Raw genomic sequence first — 8,860 nt, forward strand, 5'->3', positions numbered from 1 at the left:
AATTCATACTTAAAAGTTACCACCCCACATCCCTTGGACTATGCCAAGGGGACTGAGAAACTCCCCACCATGGTTCAGTAGGAAGGTCCGCATCCTTCTCCGTAAGAGAAGAAGAATGTGGGATAGATTTAGGTTACTGGAGACTGATGAAACTAAATCCCAGTATAGAAAAGTCCGGAATACCTGTGCCTCAAACCTCCGTAAGTCCAGAAAGCTGTACGAAGAAAAGATTGTTAAGGAATCCATAGAATGTCCTAAACGTCTGTATTCTTATATAAACCAAAGGACAAAGAGAAGAGGAAATATTCCTACTCTATGGGGAGACAGTACTGCCGCGTCACTAGTGGAGGACGACTTTGGTAAGGCTCAAGTGTTCTCAAACTACTTTAGCAATTTATACACCATAGAAGCACCCAACCCGTCAGCGCATACAGATCCCCCCACACATACACTGGATAGCGTGACCATTAAAGAACTCGAGGTCTTTGGTCTGCTAAATAAGCATGACATAGGTAAATCCACGGGGCCCGATGAATTACATCCTAGGCTACCGAAGGAATTATCTAACTTCGTTGCGAACCCTTTAAGTATATGCTTTAACCTATCCGTTACGCAGGGTCGTCTACCCAAAGACTGGAAAAACGCCGTAGTAAGTCCTGTCTTCAAAACAGGTACGAAGCACAAACCTGAGAACTACCACCCCGTTAGCCTAACTAGTGTGGTTGTTAAAATCTTAGAAAAGATTATTCGGAAGGAGCTGTTTAAGTATCTCGATAAAAACCGGATCCTCTCGGAGAAGCAGCACGGTTTCAGAATAGGTTACTCTTGTCTCACTAACTTATTAGTGGCTCGTGAAAGCTGGTGCTCTCTTAAGGACCAAAAGTTACCTGTAGACGTAGCCTTCATTGATTTCAGCAAAGCTTTTGATAAAGTTCCGCACAACCGGCTGTTATATAAGTTAAGAAATGTCGGGATTGGAGGCAATCTATTTATGTGGATAAAAGACTTTTTAGTTGGGCGTCAACAAAGAGTAAGGGTGAACTCAAAGTTATCTAGCTGGAGAACTGTGCTTAGTAGAGTACCCCAGGGTACAGTTTTGGGGCCAGTGCTATTTCTCTTGTATGTAAATGACCTTCCTTGTCTCCTATCATCATCGGTCTTGCTATATGCTGACGATGTCAAGATATGGAAAACGATACGATGTAAGAGTGATAGCTTAGAACTTCAAAATGACCTGAAGAGATTATCTGAATGGTCTGAAACCTGGCGGTTGCCGATAAATACTTCCAAGTGTGTTGTGATGCACGTCGGTCATCAAAGTACAGATACCTACACGATGAATAACACTGAGCTACCTGTCGTCCAGACATATAATGACTTGGGAATCATCGTTAGTCAAGACTTAAAGACTACTGCACACTGCCGTGCAATAGCCGCCAAAGGTTTTAGAACGTTATGGTCAATACGTAGGGCTTTTATTCATGTCGACGCTAAGACGTTTTTGACTTTGTATACAGTGTTCTTACGTCCTAAACTTGAGTACTGCATACAAGTGGCCAGCCCCTGCTTAAAAAAAGACAGTGAGCTTCCGGAAAAGGTTCAGAGAACGGCAACTAAGCTGATTCCCGGAATAGCGAAGCTTCCGTATGAATCTCGACTGGCCAAGCTGATCCTTTTCCCGTTGTCATATCGCAGAACTCCAAAAAAGTTCACAAGCCAAGAACAAATTACTTGTCAGCTGACTATCGACTTTCCCATCGAATCATCAACGAGTGGAACTCATTACCTCAGCACGTGGTTGAGGCTCCATCCGTCGACTCTTTCAAAAGAAAGTTGGATCAACTGAGAGACCACCATTGCCAGGACTAACACAGGCCATCAGGCCTCCTGTCCTTCCCAAACTGAAACTGAAGCTGAAACTAACTCTGTTGACAGAAGTTCTTTCGCCCAAATAGTGGTTAGTCAAGCATCTATAGGAGATCACATTCAGGTACATTGCACTGCAAATTTGCGACAACTAGTCAGCCACTATACCACATACCGCAAATAATAGACCCTCATATCAAATATACATTGGTAGTCTTTCTTTCTTGACCTCTGCTTTCATTGGCTCTGGGATCGCTACGCAAGAAAAGATTTTGGACAGCAGATGTTGAAAAATCTTCCAAGTGAATGTATGAACTTGTTTCCTAGGCTGTTCTAATAACTCCAGACTAACTCTACACAGCAACTTTAACATGAGATAAAATACACAAAGTATGAAAAGAAAACTTTTTTCCAATATAAATAAATTACTATATTTGCACTATCCCAATGAATAAAAAAGATCAATTTTCTGACGTTTCCTAACGCAGTGTAAACTACTTATTCTGAGAAAAAATAACCCAGCCAAAATTATTCCAAGTTTAAATAGTACAAACGGATGACACAAGAATATTAGGTGTGATCAATCAAAAAACAGGTTTGAACAAATCAATGCCATGTTATTTTGGTCAAGGTGATTCGTAACTGACATGTATGTAAATTGTATGTGTATGTGTGCACGGTAAAGGATAAAATATATGTGACCTTTATGGTGAGAAAGGATATAGTTTAATTTATATGTAGGATAATAACATGAACTGTGAATAATATCAGACTATGCGGCTAGGAGAGATAGGCCATGTAGTATGTATAGTAAAACCTTCTTTTCCATGGAGAGGAGTAGGATCAAGCATTATATGGAACGCTTCGGCTTCTCTCTTCACTTTGTAATTAGACAAACACTTTTGTAATATTTTGATATTATTGAAATCGATTTGGTGGTTGTTGAAAATGGTGTGCACTGCTATCCAGTGGAATTATTAGGTAGTTTCTGTGTGTATCTAATATGTTCTTTGGCTCGAGCCAAGATTTCCAAAAATGACTCTTCAAAATAGAAGTCATCAGAATCAATACCACACAATTTGTAGACACAGTTCTGTGTTGACATAAAGGGAATTTTTTCCTTTAAGAGAACTAAAGTATTTCGAGGGGTGTTCGTTGTTTTGTAATACACTAATTCTGTGTTGCTTTAAGATTCTTTTGAGTTTTTCCGTTGTGCCATGACGGTATGGTAAGACTGCGGTACCAGTCCATAGTATTTCATTCGAATTATTATTAAGCAATGAAAAGCCTCGTTTTAATATACCTCTAATAATCTTCATTGGAAAATTAGTAGCTTTTAAGATGCTTATTACATCCTTTTGTTCTTTTTGTTTATCCTCTTCTGATGTGATGATCTTGTTGGCTCTTCCGAAAAGATTTAGGGCTAGCGAGATTTTTGCACTGAATGGATGTGCTGAATTGAAGTCAATATAACAACTCGGGTGTGTAGGTTTTTCGGTGGACGGATAGATTTATAATTCCATTTAGATTTCTATTCACTAAGCAATCTACAAGTGGTTGCTCAACATGTTTGTTTTCATTCTCGTTCGTAAATTTGACGTGCAATGAAAGTGTATTGATCCGTTTCGAAAAACATCTTAGATAAGTCTTTTTATGACAATAAGGGTATCATCTACATATCCAAGCCAAATTCGTGGTTTAGTGTCATTCGTGAAAATATTTGATTCTGTGTGCCATAAACAGGTTGACTACAATCGAGAACACAGATAATCCTATTGCTGCACGGTTGTTTTGTTTGTATAGCGTCTTGTTAAAAGTATATAGTGTCGAATCTAAGCAACGTTTCAAGGATTTCATGATTAGATTAATGCTTAAGGGAAACCTGTCAGAAAGAGTATTGTCGTTCCCTAGTAAATCACTAATGAGTTCTAGGCATTTAACAATAGGAATACTAGTGTATAATGAAACAACGTTATAGCTAACCATGACTTCATTCTTCTCGATAATTAATTCGGATGTTTTTGATTTAGAGTCATAGGAATCTTTAATCGTATTATGTACATTAACTCAAGCTTTAATAAACTTCACCGATATTTAGATAATGCATATATTCGTGAAGTCAGCTATAGGTCTTTGATATATGACCGGTTTATGAATTTAGGTGAACCAAAAACGTGAAGTATTGCATGATTTGGGATATAGAGCAAATCATAGCGAGACACCAACGACTGGTTTTAGTTCTTTCAAAATTTGACATGTCTCTGATTTAATTTCATTTTCAATCGTTAGAGAATTTCCGGATCGATCTTTTCATACAGTTATGTAGAGAGATGTTCAATAGTTCTATTAAAATAGTCTTTTTTATTCATGACCACTGTCTTGTTGCCTTTGTCAGCTCTTGTGAGTATATTGGTTTTGCCATTCTTTAAGTAAGTGTAGAGTCTTTAATTCTTCTTTCGAAATGTTAAGCGGTGTTTTGTTTAGTCAACATATGGAATATCTTTCGACGAAACAAGTGCGACTCTTTTTCCACTCATTGTGCGGTTATCGGTTCTATAATTGAAGCAATTTCAAGACTACTAAGTGATTTTCTATGAAAATTGAAATCTAATCCTTTCTCCAGTCGAGTGATCTCATCATTGGTCAAATTTCCGTCTTAAAGATTATGGGCAATTCTTAGGTCATTAGAACTAAATTTTATTACTGACATTTTCATATTTTTCTTTCTTTGATCTTTTCAAATTTTTTCATTCGATGACGTTTTGATGAAAGTGAATAACAACGTTCTCGTTCTGTAAAGAGGTTGGAAACCGTGGTTTGTAATTCTGTAGGAATTAGAAGTCCCAGTAGATCATCTAGGTTGTTGATTCCTTCACGATATTTTTTAAGTAAATATGTGCATTGTGAATGCTTTCTCGTAAAAATACTCGAGTTAAGCGTTGAGAAGTCTGGATAGGTCTCCAGGACAGTTCTGGAGATTTCACAAAAAGAGATTTCGGAATAATGTTGTCTTGTTAACATCGTTTATTAAATATCCTGTGATTGTACCAACTGCATTTACACCAATATGAGTCTGCGTACAGAAAATTTGGAGTATTTATGGCATTTCAGATGGTCTTCTGCCTCTGGGTGGTTTCGTATCCCTTCTAGTCATAGTAGCAGGATAGGCAATCACCCGGTCAGAAATGTGTGGTGGACCAGACAATATATAAACGCAAAAGGTATCAACAAAGTTAATAACAATCAATAGTAATATTAATATATACAAGTTAAATGTTACAAATACAATAATAATTAAGGACGTTACTTAGATTGCCCAAACGTTGCGTGTTCTGATTAAGTCCAGTAATGTAACTCCACAATTATAAATGCTTGATGACTCTGAGCAGGTTGGTGAACTCTCTAGCGATATAGTCCAACGTAGGATGTGATATATTCCGATTATAGTCTATAAATGTAGATAGTATTTGATTTAAACTTCCATTAACCCAATCACAAATGAAGATAGAACGAGGAATGCGTGAGTAGTAATGTATTTGTTAACCAGCACGAATATGTCACGCTATGTAGTAGCTCAACGGAAAGTGTCTTCAAGGTCAATGACTAAAACAACACGTACAGTCATTTAATGATGAATGTACATACAGTGAAAAATTGACAAAATAAATACAAATAATATTAAAAACTATTTACAAAATAAGCTTGTTAGAGTTATCTCCACATAGCTCCCCCCAGAGTGTCCGGAGGTAACACTGGTTATAATAACAACAAAAATGTGAGAATATGATATGTATATAAAAAAAAATAATATTTACAGTTATAACCAACAAAGATGTGGAGATGCGTATGATATGTATATTAGTGAGACATACCGTGTGTTATCGAGTGAAAAAAATAACAGTGATGTCACAGAATAACAAGCACAAAAAAAAATGAATATACTGTCATTTAATGTCTTGTTTAGCTAACAATGATAATGTGTAAAACTGTTAATGACCCACACACACACACAAACAAAATTGAACCGTTTATTTTTGTGACAAAATTTTTTTTTTGAAAAAGTGACAAAACGAATAATTGTGGGAAAATTTGATTAATCATATATACTGTTAAAAAAATTTTTTTTAGATGGGATTGATAGTGTAGGTCCTCGATAATTGTTTGCTTTGATTGTTTTAGTTTTTTTATATGGCAAAATGTACGTAACGCTTTGGTTTTTTTATAAGTCTCCCAGAACGTGTTAAACAAGAGGGTGTAGTGCTAAGTTTTTCCTCTTCCTCTTGTTTCTTAGCAATAGATGGGAGTGATTGTTTGTTCGCAGTATTGTCTTCTGTGTCATGACGGACTTCGTAGGAAGCTGGTTTTATTCGGTCTATAGAAATTGTCTCATGGTTCCCATTTTTGTTGATAATGAAATATTTGTCAGTGCGTTTTATTACTTTATAAGGGCCTTCATATGGTGGTGTCAGTGGCTTTTTCACCGCGTCTACTCGGACAAAAACAAATTTGCACGTTTCTAAATGTTTATCGAGATGGACTCGGTTGTCGTATTCTCGAGGTGGTATTGCTCTGATGCTCTGCATCATTTGTAGTAATCTGCTTACAAAACGAGAAGGGTCTCCTGGTGTTGTGGTTTCATTCTTGACCAGTTGTCCTGGTAACGTTAATGTCGTGCCATAGACTAGTTCAGCGGCCGTGCATCCGATGTCTTCCTTTACAGACGAGCGAATCCCAAGGAGAACGAGCGGTAAAGCATCGCTCCATTTTGAAGGGTCCGGTTGTGCCATCAGAGAGCTTTTTAGTTGGCGATGGAATCTTTCAACCATGCCATTAGCTGCCGGATGATAAGCTGTCGTTTTAACATGATTTACTCCAAGAAGTTTAGTGAACTCGTTAAATAGAACGGATTGGAATTGGGGACCGCGATCTGTTGTGATTGTTGATGGTACGCCAAAGTTGGATATCCAGCGGTCGAGGAAAACTGAAGCCACTGTCTCTGCCGATGTGTCTTTGATGGGGCATGCTATGGCCCATCTTGTGAACCTATCTATTGCGGTGAGGATATGTGTGAAAGAGTTTGATGGTGGCAGAGGCCCAACTAAATCTAAATGCACGTGCTGGAAGCGTTTGTCAGGGATAGGGAACTTCCCAATTGGACTGTAGGTGTGTTTTTGCGTCTTACTGCGTTGGCACTGGAGACAGTTACGTGTCCAACGTTTAACATCCGAGTTGATTTTAGGCCACACAAAACGTTCGGTAATGAGCTTTGTTGTTGCTCTGATGCCTGGATGTGAAAGACCATGCAAATACTGGAATATTTTTCGTCGGCAAGCATGTGGGACAAACGGACGATTGTTGCCTGTTGAAGTGTCGCACATGATGAATTCGTCTGAAAGGGGAATAGGTACAGGTTTGAGGTCTAAGCTAGACTTTTCTTTGCAGACTTTTAATTCTGCATCGTCTGCTTGTAATTTAGCCAAGGTTTCAAGGCTGATGTCATGATTGAGTACCATCGTATTGATATCCCTCCTAGATAGTGCGTCTGCAACAATGTTCGAGTGACCTTTGATAAACCTGATGTCTGTGGTAAATTGTGAGATATAATCAAGTTGTCTTGCTTCTCGTGGGGAGTGTTTGTCATACGATGTGCTAAAAGAATGGCAAAGGGGTTTATGATCTGTCATAATGATGAAATCACGACCCTGTAGCAAAAAGTTGAAATGTTTTACTGCTAAATACATAGCTAAGAGTTCGCGTCCAAAAGTACTATAACGTTCTTGTGCTGGCGATAATCTCTTGGAGAAAAATGCAATGGGGGTAATCGTGTTGTTTACTCGCTGTTGTAATACTGCCCCTACGGCTTTTTGTGAAGCATCCGTGCATAGGATCAACAGTGTTGTGGGGTCAGTATTTAGGTGTTGGAGCATGGTAGCATTAGCAATCATGGATTTAGCTTTTTCAAATGCTACTTTGGCATCGGAAGGTAACTTGAATATTTGGTTCTTTTCTTTCTTGGTACCTGATTTATCGTTTTTCAGTAAATCTGTCAATGGCTGTAGTACATCGGCACAATTTGGTAGAAATCGTCGATAAAAATTACATGTTCCAAGAAAACGGCGTAGTGATTTTACTGAGGTTGGTTCTGGATAGCTGGAGATGGCTTTGACTTTCTCTTCAAGTGGTTTAATTCCTTGGGAATCAATGTGGTGTCCCAGGAATTCCAGAGATGAGGCGCCAAATATACACTTCGAAGGGTTGATTACAACACCATAACTTTTGAAACGTTCAAAAAGCGTGTGTAGGTGTTGAACATGTTCGTCAATGGAAGAACTAGCGATTAAAACATCGTCGATATAGACAAATACGAAATCCAGACCTCTAGTTACTTCGTCCATAAATCTCTGGAAGGTTTGAGCGGCGTTTTTTAGTCCGAAAGGCATCCTCAAGAATTCAAACAAGCCAAAAGGTGTGATTACAGCTGTTTTCTCGATATCCTCAGGTGCCATCGGTATTTGATGGTATGCTCGGACTAGATCTAACTTTGAAAAGATCTGTTTTCCATGTAGATTTAAAGAAAAATCATGCAGGTGAGGGATCGGATACCGGTCTGGGATAGTCTGGTTATTCAATCGGCGATAATCTTCACATGGGCGCCAGTCTTGATCTTTCTTGGGAACCATATGCAGCGGCGAGGCCCAAGGACTGTTAGATTGTCTGATTATCCCAAGTTGCATCATATGTTCGAATTCTCTCTTAGCGAACTGCAACTTGTTTGGAGGGAGTCTTCTCGCCCTGGCGCGAATAGGTGGTCCTGTAGTAGTAATACTGTGTTGGACACGATGTGTGGAGCATTCGTTTTGGTAATCAGCTCTGGTTATACTTTCATAATTCGATAGGATATCGGTGAAAATTTTGTTTTCAGGTCTTAACATACGGACTCCATGAATTTCGTAACTGGAGATAGTTGTGCCACTGACCTGTAAGCTTGTGTTTT

The sequence above is a fragment of the Schistosoma haematobium genome, chromosome 2 (genome assembly GCF_000699445.3).
Source record: "Schistosoma haematobium chromosome 2, whole genome shotgun sequence".
Lineage (NCBI taxonomy): Eukaryota > Metazoa > Platyhelminthes > Trematoda > Strigeidida > Schistosomatidae > Schistosoma > Schistosoma haematobium.